Source organism: Callithrix jacchus, chromosome 8, assembly GCF_049354715.1.
Source record: "Callithrix jacchus isolate 240 chromosome 8, calJac240_pri, whole genome shotgun sequence".
Taxonomy (NCBI): domain Eukaryota; kingdom Metazoa; phylum Chordata; class Mammalia; order Primates; family Cebidae; genus Callithrix; species Callithrix jacchus.
Window position 1 is genome coordinate 85,112,784 of NC_133509.1, and position 13,509 is coordinate 85,126,292.

At 35.4% G+C, this 13,509-nt stretch overlaps 1 protein-coding gene and 2 pseudogenes across 3 annotated transcripts in view; 1 reads left to right on the plus strand and 2 right to left on the minus strand.

Annotated features, from left to right (window-relative positions):
• The window catches only part of ATL1 (atlastin GTPase 1), an 88,314-nt gene that overhangs the window by 7,549 nt on the left and 67,256 nt on the right, over positions 1-13,509 (plus strand). The gene's annotated exons all lie outside the window — the stretch shown is intronic.
• LOC144577404 (small nuclear ribonucleoprotein G pseudogene) lies at positions 4,920-5,144 on the minus strand (annotated as a pseudogene).
• Positions 11,168-12,562, minus strand: LOC103795758 (nucleosome assembly protein 1-like 1 pseudogene; annotated as a pseudogene). The gene has a single exon (XR_623374.5). The product of XR_623374.5 is annotated as a nucleosome assembly protein 1-like 1 pseudogene (transcript).

The window sequence follows — 13,509 nt, forward strand, 5'->3', positions numbered from 1 at the left end:
CAACAGTGCACACAGGTTTAAATTTTTTCATACCCTCACCAACACTTGTTCTGTTCTGTTTTTTTAAAAGTAATTGTCATTCAGCCATGCATGGTGGCTGACGCCTGTAATCCCAGCACTTTTGAAGGCCAACATGGGCAGATGACCTGAGGTCAGGAGTTCAAGACCAGCCTGGCCAACATTGTGAAACCCTGTCTCTACTAAAAATGCAAAAATTGGCCAGGCATGGTGGCAGGCACCTGTAATCACAGCTCCTTGGGAGGCTGAGGCAGGAGAATGGCTTGAACCTGGGAGGTGGAGGTTTCAGTAAGCCAAGATAGCACCATTGCACTCCAGCCAGGGAGACAAGAGTGAGAATTTGCCTCAAAAAAAAAAAAAAAAAGTTGTCATTCTAATGGATGGGATATGATATCTCATTGTAGTTTTGATTTGCAATTAATATTCTGATTTCTCTTGTGATTTTTCTTTGATCCTTTGTTATTTAAGAATGTGTTGTTGGTGGGGCTTGGTGGCTCAGCCTGTAATCCCAGCACTTTGGAAGGCCGAGGCAGGCAAATTACCTGAGCTCAGGAGTTCAAGACCAGCCTGGGCAACATAGTGAAACCCAGTCTCTACTAAAATACCAAATATTACCTGGGCATGGAGGCATGCGCCTGCAGTCCCAGCTACTCTGAAGGCTGAGGCAGGAGAATTGTAAGAACCCTGGAGGTGGAGGTTTCAGTGAGCCGAGATTGTGCCACTGCAGTCCAACCTGGGCAACAGAACGACTCCGTCTCAAAAAAAAAAGAACGTGTTCTTTAATTGCCACAAATTTGTGAAATTTCCAGTTTTCATTCTATTACTTATTTCCAACTTCATCCCGTTGTGGTTGAAGAAAATATTGAGTATTATATCCCTTTTTAAAATGCATTGAGACTTAATCTGTGGCTTCCCTTATTGTCAATCTAGAGAATGTCCCAGGCACACATGAGAAAAATACACATTCTATTGTTGTTGGCTAGAGTGTCTGTATTTGTCTCTTGGCAAATTGTGTTGTTCAAGTTCTCCATTTCTTTGCATGTCTTTATTTCCTTTTGTTTCTTTATTTATTATTGAGAGTAGGATATTGAATTCCCCAGCTCTTAGTATAGAACTATTTCTTCTTTCAGTTCTGTCAACTTTTGCTTCATATATTTTGATACAGTGTTCCTAGGTACATATATTTTTGTCATTGTTATATATTCAAATGCTGCATTCAAACTTTTATTAGTATATGATGTCCTAGCCAAGGATGGTGGTAAGTGTCTCTAGTCCCAGCTATTCCAGAGGCTGAGGCAGGGGGATCGCTTGAGCCCAGGAGTTTGAGGCTGTAATCTGCTATGGTTGTGCCTGTGACTAGCCACTGTACTCTAGCCTGGAAAACATAACAAAATATTGTCTCTAAAAAAACCAGTTCTTTGTTTTTTGTTAATTTTTTTTTAAGGGCTATCTTTTCTGATGTTAGTATTGCTACTCTCTTTTGGTTTATATTTACATGAAATATCTTTTTCTACCCTACCACTTTCAATCTGCTTTTGTCTTTCGATCTAAAGGAAAGCTCTTATAGACAGCATATAGTTGGATTATGTTTTAAAAATCCATTCTGTCAATCTCTGACTTTTGATTGGAGGGTTTATATCTGTTTACATTTAAAATAATTACTGATAAGGTGTGACTTCTTTTGTTTGTTTTGCTATTTGTTTTCTATGTGTCTTGTAGCTTTTTTATCTCTCATTTCCTGCATTACTGCACGTTACTCTCTGTTGCATTCAGTTGATTTTTTTATAGTGTACTGTTTTAATTTCCTTATCATTTCCCTTTGTGTACATTTTTCTATGTATTTTTTTTGTGGTTACCGTGGAGATTACATTTAACATTCTAAAGTCGTAACACTGTAATTTGAATTTATATTTTGATTTATAGTTTGATTTTAATAACATACAAAAATTCTTCTCCTTTACATATCTGTCCTCACCCCTTTCAGTTACTGGTAATATAAAATTATACATATTTTGGGTCCAAAAAACACAAACTAGTAACTTTTTTTTAAATACATTAGTTTCTCAGCTGGGCATAGTGGTTCATGCCTGTATATATCCGCACTTTGGGAGGATGAGGTGGGAGGATTGCTCAAGCCCTGGAGTTCAAGACCAGGAATTTGGGTCAACATGGCAAAACCCTGTCTCCGCACAAACACAAAAAATGCAAAACTTAGCCAGCCATGGCAGTGCATGCCTGTATCCCCAGCTGCTCAGGAGGCTGAAGTAGGAGATCACTTGGACCCAGGAAGTTGAGGCCTCATTGAGCCATGATCATGCTGCTGCACTCTATCCTGGGAAACAGAGAAAGACTTTTGTCTCAAAAAATAAGTAAATAAAAGAATACATTCGTTTCTTAAATTGTATAGAAAAGAAATGTGGAATTATAGACCAAAATTATAATAATTATTAGCTTTTAGACTTATAATTTTTTAAAAAAGTATTAGTCTCTTTTTTTTCCTTGGGTGAGGGAAGAAGAGGGGGCCAAAAGCATTAGTTTCCTAAACCATATGGAATATCAAAGATGAAATTACAAACTGTCATTAAAATAATACTAGCTTTAATATTACCCATGTATTTACCTTTACTGAGATTTTTATTTCTTCATATGGCTTCAAGTTACTGTGTAGTGTCCTTTCACTTCAATGTGCATGACTGATATCTTTAGCATTTCTTGCAAGGCAGGTGTAGTGGTAACAAACTCCAGCTTTTGTTTATCTGGGGATGTCTTCATTTCTTCCTCGTTTTGAGGGATAGGACTGCTGGATACAGGATTGTTAGTTGACAGGGTGTTGTTTTTTTTTCTTTCAGCACTTAGACTATGTCTGCCCACTTCCTTTTTGCTTCGAAAGTTTCTGATAAGAAATTTGTTGATAATCTTATTAATAATCCTTATATGTGATTTGTCACTTCTCTCTCATTGTTTTCAACTTTTTCTCTTTGTCTTTGGCCTTTGACAGTTTGATTATAATGTGTCTTAATGTGGATCTCTTTGAGTTCATCCTACTTGGAATTTGTTGATATTCTCAGATGTTTATATTTATCTTTCATCAAACTTGGGAAGTTTTCAGCGATTATTCTGCAAATAATCTCTCTGTCACTTTCTCTTTTTTTTCTTCTTCTTCTGGAACTACTGCAATGTATATGTTGAGTCATTTGATGGTATCCCACAGGTCCGTTAAGCTCTATTCACTTTTCTTCAATCTTTGTTCTTTCTATTCTTCAATGACTTCAGCTGGCCGATCTTCAAATTTGCTGATTTTTTTCTTCTGTCTGCTCAAATCTGTCTTTGACTTTCTTTAGTGAATTTTTCATTTCAATTATTATATTTTTAAGCTTCTTTTTTCTTCTTTTAAAGATAGGGTCTCACTCTTTTTCCTAGGCTGAAGTATAGTGGTGTGATCAGAGCTCACTGCAACCTCAAAATCCTGGCCACAAGTGACCTCCCACTTCACCTTCCCAAAGTGCTTGAATTACAGGCATGAACCACCTTGCTCAGCCTGGACTTTCTTTTTGGTTTATTTTTAGGTTTCCTATTTTTTTAACTGAAATTTCTATTTTGTTTGTAGGTCATTTCCCTGACTTTTTCTATGTCTTCTTCTGATTCTTTGAGTATTTATAAGACAGTGGTTTTAAGTAATTGTAGGGCTGCCATGTTGTCTTTAGGACAGTGTCTGTTTTATTTTTTCCTTTAAATGGCCAATATGTTGTTATTTTTTCTTATACTTTGTGATTTGTTGAAATCTGGACATTTGAATCTAATATAGTAACTCTGGAAATCAGAATTTTCCTCTTTCCCAGGGTTTGCTATTTTTTTCTTTCTATTTTAATTGTTGTAGGCTGTCTCCATGTCGAGGATCAGCCTGAGATGTAAACTTAAGGTCTTCCCAGGTCTTTTCTGAGCCTGTGCCTTTCCTGGGCATATGCAGTAACTAATTTCCCCTGTGTATGCTGTTGCTTTTGAATGTCCTAGTCTTTAGTGTCTGGTTTCCAAAAGGTGGGAAAGAGAACAATGAAGGGGTAAGAATAAAGGAACCTGCCTGTTAAGTCTCCTGGAAGTCACTTGAGCTAGAGTAGGAGGGGCTTCCAACAATGAGAGGTAGGGGTATTCAACGAGGACAGCTCACCTGTGTCTGCACCTCCATGATCAAAAGCAGCAATTATCAATCAGAATATAGATCCCCAAATTTTGGAGGACAGGGTTCATATTCCCACTCTGGCTCCCACAACCTGCATTCAAGCTGCTCCAGGAACACATTCATGGCTGCCTGCCTTGGGACTGGGAGATATGGGATGTGTAGCTGCTGCTGAGCTAAGAGCTAAAATTGACTGAAATTAACTGCAGTTTACTGTCTAAGCTTATCCCTAGAAGCTTCAAGTCTTCAGTAGATTCCAGAGTTCTTCCCGGAACTCTTCCCAGTCTCACTTCATCAGATTAAGACTTCATCAGATTTCTCCTTTATTCATAATTATTAGTTTTAAAAATCATCTCTGGATATTGAATTTTAACAAGTGCCTTTCCTTCATTCTTTCAAATAATTATATGGTTTTCCTTTTCTAGTATGTTATTATATTTAGTTAGATTAATAGATCTTTTATGTTAAAGTGATCTTGCATTTCTGGAATAAATCCAGGCTAGTCTCATTGTATTTCCTTTTTTAATACATTACTAGGTTTGCTAATCTTTAGATTATGATATTTGCAAGCACATTTACAACTAAATTTCTTTTTTTGACTATTACAAAAGTTTAAAATACCAGAAGCCTAATATGAAAATGTACATGACATTATTTTTACATCATAGTAAAACAGGCCCTTTGGAGAGGGGGCATGGATTTCTCTGCTGAACAGTAATTATTATGCTCAATCCAAGGCTTCTAACACAATAATACTATTTCCTCATGTTACCACCATTCCAATATTGTTCTGTTGTCCACTAGTTGCCATCTCCACACATTCATCTATCATAAGATTCATAAAGGGATCAAATCCTGACAATATTCCTTGGACATATCTTCCACCATTTAATTTCGATTATAACTTTTTGTCCATAAATTTTTTCAACTCCAGAGGGTGAGCTTTGCTCATGGTGTCTTCTCCATGGGCTCACAGATTGCTAAATTTCCTTTCTTGTACTTTATCTGACTTTGATATCAAGGTATCAAGGTTATACTAACTTTATAAAATGAGCTGGGGAGGGATAACATGGGGAGAATTGCCAGATATAGGTGATAGGGAGGAAGGCAGCAAACCACATTGCCATGTATACCTGTGCAACAGTCCTGCATGTTCTTCACCTGTACCTCAAAACCTAAACTGCAATAAAATATTTTTTAAAAAAATGAATAGGGGACATTTTTTTTTTTAAATTCCCTGTAAGAATTCATGTAAGATTAGGATGATCTAGCTTGAGAAAACTGGTCTGTTAAACCTCCGGGACCTGCTATATAAGATTTTGAAATGTTTATTCAATTTCTGTTTTGGTTATAGAATAATCAAAGTTTTCTATTTCTTCTTGAGTCAGTTTTAGTAATTTACATTTTTCTTGAAATCTATTTCATCAAGTTGGCATAAGGTTGTTCTCAGTTTTCTATTATTTTATCTGCTTAATTTTGTTTATGTGTATCTTTCTTAGTATATTTTTTATCATGTGATTTCTCCTTTTTCTTTTCTATTTATTTAATTTCTGTGCATCTCTATTATTTTCTTTTTAGTTTTCTTTTTTTTTGCGACGGAGTTTTGCTCTCGTTGCCCAGGCTGGAGTGCAATGGCGCGATTTCGGCTCACCACAACCTCCGCCTCCTGGGTTCAGGCAATTCTCCTGCCTCAGCCTCCTGAGTAGCTGGGATTACAGGCACGCACCACCGTGCCCAGCTAATTTTTTGTATTTTTAGTAGAGACGGGGTTTCACCATGTTGACCAGGATGGTCTCGATCTCTTGACCTCGTGATCCACCCACCTTGGCCTCCCAACGTGCTGGGACTCCATTATTTTCTTATACTTTCTTTTAGTTTATTCTATATTTTATTCTTTGTAACTTAAGAAGTTGAATACCAATACTTAAGAAGTTGGATACTGAGCTCATACATTTTCAGCTTTTCTTCTTTTTCTGATCTATACATTTAAGAGTATTTTTTCTACATAACAATTTTGCTGTATCCTATATATGTTGATATGTGGTAGATTTATTCTTGTTCAGTTTTAAGTATTTTAAGTGTCATATTAGTCTATTCTCACGCTGTTATAAAATGTACCCTAGACTAGGTAATTTGTAAAGGAAAGAAGCTTAATTGACTCACAGTTATGCATGAAGCCTCAGGAAACTTACAATCATGGCATGAGGGGAAGCAAACACATCCTTCTTCACATGGCAGCAGGAGAGAGAAGCGCAGAGCTAATAGGGGAAAAGCCACTTATAAAACCTTCAGATCTCATGAGAACTCACTCATTGTCATGGGAACAGCATGGGGGAGCCACCCCCATGATCTAATCACCTCCCACGAGATCCCTCCCGCAACGCATAGGAATTACGACTTGGGTTACAATTCAAGATGACATTTGGGTGAGGACACAGAGCCAGACCATATCAGTGTCCATAATATTTTTTTACCTATGAGTGTAGAAAAAGTATGGATTTTTCTAAATTAACATTTTGCTATCAATTTTATACTTACTTTTATTCTAGTCAGAATATATGTTGCATAGCCCCACTTTCTATGGTGATGGAAATGTTTGGTATCTGCACCATCCAGTATGTAGCCACTAGTCATATGTGGCTGTTGAGCACTTAAAATAAGGCAAGTGAGAATGAAGACCAAATACTTAATTTAATTTTTGATTGATTTAAATAGTCACATATGGCTACTGACTACAATATTGAGCAGTTCATGCTTATAGAACACCCATGTTTTTAACTTCGTTGAAATTTGATTTACGTCCTAATGCATTTTTAATTTTTATAAATATTCCATGTGCATTTGAAAAGCTTTTCATGTTTTTTGACTTTAGATGCAGTATGTGATATATGTCTCTTAGTTCAAACTTACTAAATGTATTGTTAATATCTTCTATACTCTGATTTTGGACTGCTTGGTCTACCAAATACTGATGTCTGATAGATACTTTAACGTTTTCAGAGATGTTTTTAAAAAAACATGAAGTGGATTTGTCCATTTCCCCTTCTGTTCTGTGTATTTTGCTCATAGACCTTTGAGCTATGTTAAGTTCACACAAATGTGGAATTGTTGTATCTTCCTAATGAGTTAACCTTCTATTTTTATGTCACAGACCTCTTTATCTCTCATGATACTTTTTGCCCCAAAGTCTATTTTATCTGATATTGATGTAGATGCTTTATATTTCTTTTGCCTGTTTCATTTCTCGGACTACTGAACTGGGGTAGCGGGGGAAGGAGGCTGACTGATATCCATAAAATGAGTCACCTTGTCTACCTGATTACCTAGAGGCTTCTCAGCAGTGAATGCCCTTTGGTAAACATTCACCTGGTATTGAATATCCTTATACTCCATGCCTGTTCCACACCTCTATCACATACTTCTTCCAAGTGCCTGATCATCTGATGGAAGTGTTAGCTACTATCTATGAATTGGTGTAGTTCTGTGCCTTTGGCATGTGCTGCAAGTCTCATGGCTGCTGTCAGTTTACCTATCTATTCTTTTTGTTAGAAGGCAATAATGACTTTAACTTCACTCTGTCTTTCAAATGTCATGAATCCTTTTCGTTAAAAAAATCTAAACGAGAGTTCTCCCAAGATGGGACTGTAAGAATTGTAGTGCTGTAGTTTCACAGTCTCTGAAGTATATTTCCAACCTCTGCAACATGGAGAACAGCTTAGAATGGTGGAGATAGAATTAAGCATGACACAGACAAAATTCAGCACAAAGAGTAATCAACCATTTTCAATATAGCTGACTCAAAGATGATTAAAGGACCAGGTAATTCTTTGGAAAGTAATTGTGTCTAAAACTGACTTTTTTCAGTGACTACAAATGCATATATATTTGTTTTTCTTAGTGGGAATTATACTTTCCATCTGCTTTTGCTTTTTTCCTTAAAACATCTGAACATATTTTCTTATGATTAGGTTTTTTTCTATACCATGATTTGGAATGGTTGCATATTTTGTATAATAGAGCTGTGACATAATTTATTTATAGTATCCTACAGTTAAACATTTAGATTGTTTCCAATTTGTTACTATGTAAATAATGCTGTTTTGAACCTCTGTGTAAATAAATACACATGGAATCGTTTAGTAAAAGGTATATGTATTTTTAAATGTTTTCCATTGTTTTCAATACTGAATGTGTATGTGTGTGTGTGTATATATATGTGTGTGTGTGTGTGTGTGTATATATATATATATATATATATATGTTAGCTTTTACAAGTTATGATAATCAAAAAGATTATTTCTCTGGTCCTTGATTTAGGAAGGTTATTTATTTTAATCAGTTCATCTTTAATTACTAGAAAGACTTAACCTCCCCGCCATGTCTATTTGCCATTTGTTTTTCTTTTTTTATTAGTGACTTTTCTACACACACAAACACACACACACTCTCTCTCTCTTTCACTTTCTCTCTCTTGTGCACGCATGCACAGTACCCTCATGTTGTTTTTCTTCTAGAGACATCTATTGAATGGTTTATGGAATTCTTTTGTGTCCAATATAAATAAACAGCTTGTTATATAAATGACTGACTTCACTTCTTCCAAGGCCTTTTGTTGCAGGATCTGCATTAATCATTTTAACTCTCTTCTTCAAGGCTATCATTAACAGCAGAGCTATCTGAGAGTCTGTACAGAAGTGTTTTGAGATACATTATATATAATATCTTATATCTCTACTGTTGCCAACATTGTTAAGATTCATCTTTATGAGTTTATATTTTTTGTTTCCTTATCTCTATTTGTCTATATATAAACTCTTTTGCTGTTACTTTGGAAGTCATTCTCAGTTTTTCATTCATCCAATGTTTTTTATGTTATTCTCTTTAAATTCTGCTGCTAGGAAGAGACACAATAGTTTAGGAAAAAGTAATAGTTGCTTTTTAGTTGCGAAGAGATAGTTTCCTTAGTGTTATGTTTTTTTCTCTGTAATGGCTGCAATATACTAAGAATTTGTCATCTCACTTAGTTTACGCTGAAAGAATATAGACTTTAAAAAATTTTTTTATTTTACAAAGCTTACAATTAAGAAAATTAGAAATACACTTCTACAGCATTTCTAGTATATTAATATGATTATTCTCCACATTTGAAATTTTTGACAGTTACCTTTCTACATGTCAAAATTCAGTAGCTGAATGCCAGCTTCCAGTAACTCAGAACACCATATAGAATGAAAAAGTCCCCAAAGCCCCTATAGTGATTGAATATAAGACCAAGTATATAAAAAGGTGAAATGATATACAGACTGTCCTCAACTTATGATGGTTTGACCTATGGGTTTTCAATTTTACAATGGTGTGAAAGTGATACATATTCAGTAGAAATCATTACTTCAAGTACCCACATAACCATTATTTTTTTTCACTTTTAATATAGTATTCAATAAATTACAAAAGATATTCAACACTTTATTATAAAATAGGCTTTGTGTTAAATTATCTCACCCAATTGTAGACTAATGTAAGTGTTTTGAGGATGTTTAAGGTAGGGTAGATTAAGCTATAATGTTCAGTAGATTAGGTGTATCAAATGCATTTTCAGCATATATTTTCAACTCACCATGGGTTTATCAGAATTTAACCCTATTGTAAGTTGAGGAGTATCTGTATAGTTGGTTCTTTCCTTGTGAGCTGCACATTTGTATTATACATAGTAAGATGCTAATTTCGATCTGGTTTGCTTCTGACCTTTTCTTGCCCCCTATCTTTTTAAGATTTCCATAGTATTCTGGGAATTATGAGTTTAATTTAGCAAAACATATTTAAGAAAAAAGAAATCTGGTGCTAAGGAAACCTGGTATGCATTCCAAAGGATTTTTGAATTAAAAAATTTTTTTTGAGAAAAATTCTATCACCTAGGTTGAAGCACAGTGGCATGATCATAGATCACTGTAATCTGATACTTCTGGACCCAAGTGATCCTCTTGCCTCAGCCTCCCAAGAAGCTGGGACTACAGGCATGTGCCACCATATTGGCTAATATTTTAATTTTTTTGTAGAGATGGCACCTTGCTATGTTGCTGAGGCTTGTCTCAAACTGGTGAGCTCAACCAATCCTCCCGCCTCAACCTCTCAAAGTGCTGGGATTCCAGATGTGAGCTACCATGCCCAGCCTATTTTAGATTAGCAAGGATATTTATTATGTAGATAATATATAGTTATGAATAATGAGTCAAGTGCATAACATTTTTCTTAGTAATATTGGAGTCCAATACTTGCAGTCCAATATTTTTCAGTTATTTGTATTAAATTTATGTAAATCAATATTTATTGAGCATCTACTGTGTGTGAGCTTCTGTTATAAGTTTTTAAATGCAAAGATGAATAAGACAGTCTCTGCTCTCTAAATATTTTTACCCTAGTTTTTCAGTTTTGTTATTTTACAGAAACTGAAGTTTTTCTAAACAGTTTTTTAACAGCTTTATTGAAATTTAATTTATATTCCATGCAATTTACCCATTTAAAGTGTACAATTAACTGGTTTTTGTATATTCAGAGTATATTTAGTATATATAATTATAAAATTATTATAATTTTAGAACATTTTCATTAGCTCTCAAAAGAAACCTTATACCTGTTGGCCATCACCCTCTACGCCCTTCCTACTCCCCAGCTCTGGGTAACCACCAATCTACTTTCTGTTTCTGTAAATTTGCCTAATTCTATACATTTCTATGTAAATAGAATTGTACAATATGTGGCCCTTGTTACTGGCTTCTTAACAGTGTTCTCAGGATTCATCCTATTGGATGAATGTATTGGTATTGCATTTCTTTTTATTGCTGAATAATATTTTATTCTATGGATATACCACATTTTATCTGTCCATTTATTAGTTGATAGACATTTAGATTGTAGCTTTTCTAAATATGTTTATATGTAAATGTTGATTACTATAATTATATGTGTGGGCTGATGTTTTTTTTTTTTTTTTTTGAGTTTTGCAATTTATTTATTGAAACCTTATACATACATTGTTTGGCTGTAGAATTCTAAAATCATATTTTCCAAAATGTTTTTTATCCCAAATCACAGAATGATCATAGCAAAGGAATACATAAGTCATTCAATTTGCTTCTCAATGTGTTAAACATATTTGCTCATTTGGTAAACATTACCTCATCCGCTTCTTCACCTTCTTCATCATAATCATCATCATCATCTTCAATAGCTTCTCCAGTAAAGTATAACACTGATCTTGGGATTATACGCTCACGTAAAAAGTGACCAATTTCGAAGTCTGCAGCAAGGATAGCTTCAGCATCATCATCCAGATCTCCACTCTCGGGAACTTCAGGAGGGGCAAAAAAATTAAAGAAAGAGTCATTGGAAACTGTTTTAGTCACAGTACGAACTGTCCCGCGTCCCTTGTGTTTCTGCTTCTTCTTAATGGTTTTCAAAGTGACATTCTTTCCTTTTTTCCAATCTATCTAACACCCTGTACAACCCATAATTTCTGGTCCATCAAAAGAAAAGGGATCAGAATCATCTGGTTCTGACCTCATCCTATATGTCTTTGTCAGCACTTCATTTGTAAAATACTCATTGGGTTCAAAGTGAAATTCTAAGACAAAACTCATAGGCTGGCCAGCATCTGAGAACTTCACTTTAATATCTTTCAAGTGCTTCAGAATAGGTTCATCATGTTCCTGAACCATATCACTGATTGGGGTCTTCTTTTTCTTCATCCTTTTTCTCATCTTCAATCTTGGCCTTTTCTTTCAATTCCTCCAAAATCTCATCTTCTTCATCTGGTTTCCATTCACATTCTTCTTCCGTAGGTTCATAAATTGCATTAATGATCTCAAATCGCTTATCAAATAGAGGCTGATAGAGAACAGCATACTTCCTTTCAAGATCGTGAACTTCCTCATAGAATTTGGCTTCTATCTGTGCACATTTAACTTGCAGGTTTTTGAGAGCATTCACTCGTCTTTTAACTACCCTAGGCAGGCTTTCAATGTATCCTGTTGGTGTTTCTACCAGACCATCAAGTCTTTCTTGAAGGGCTGCAAGAATCTGAGGATTTTGCATCATCTGAACAGTTAGCTGACGTGCTTTGATTTTTGTTTCTTCACCAGTTTCTTCTTCTTCTACTTCTTCAACATCATCCAAATCTTGATCAAGTTCAGACTGTTCTTTGTTGTCAATGTCTGCCATGTTGTAAGAACTCCAAATATCGGCGGCTAGTATGGGGAGCCAGGCGGCCGGAGCTGCGCAGTCAGTGACTCAGGGCGGCAGCGGCGGCGGGAGGAGCAGGAGGCGGCGGGAGGAGCAGGAGGCGGCGCCGCGAGCAGATGGCGCTAAAAAAGCGGGCTGATGTTAATGATAGGTTTCTTTCTTAACTTTCAGTGACATACAAACAATGACTATATATTCAGAAATATTTCACAAAGTTGTTCTGTTCTATTATTTATTTTTTCATTTAATAACAAATTATTTCTGTATTTTTAAAAGTCTCCATACGAAGAAGGAATATTTACTATGGTATTTTGCTTAACATTGACAGAATGAGACTTCTTTCTATAAAGCATCTCAGTATTTGATACTGAGTGATAAACAAATATCACAACTCAGGTATTTGTTTTATTTTGCAGCCTACTTAAGTCATACGTAAGACAGTTTCCTTCCTCTTCATTAATTTCATGTGTAACTCTTCAAGAGCCTTGAACATATAAAGTTCCAGAGTTATCTACCTAACCCACACGTAGTATACAAAGGTAGAGAAGGAAAGGATAATCAGATACCAACATCCACTGAAGTCTTTTCTATTTCTTTCACCCATAGTATCCATTCTGTTCCAAATCCTTTCATATATTTGCTCTTACTCTTCTTCCTGACCTGGCCCCTCATAACCTTTTCAACCTGCTCCATGCATACTGTACTCCTGGCTATTCCTTAAACATGCCAAACACACTCTCCCACACTCTTCTTTTTTTCAGAGTTATATTTTACACACTGTATTATACCTTGAGTTATTTCTTATGATATATATTGGGCAATTGTTCCAAATGAATTTCCTCATTCTTTACAATTATATTTCACAAGAGGATGAACCATAATTTATTAATTAGTCTCTCATGATGGACATTTACATTGCTTCTGGCATTTTGCATATATATGAGTATACCTGCAAATGAAGTCTTTGAAATAGCATTGCTGGGTCACGAATACATATATTTGTGTTTTTTGTAGTTATTTGCCCAATTGCAGCCCAAAGATGCTCTATCCATTTTAATTCCCACCTGCAGTATCTGTGA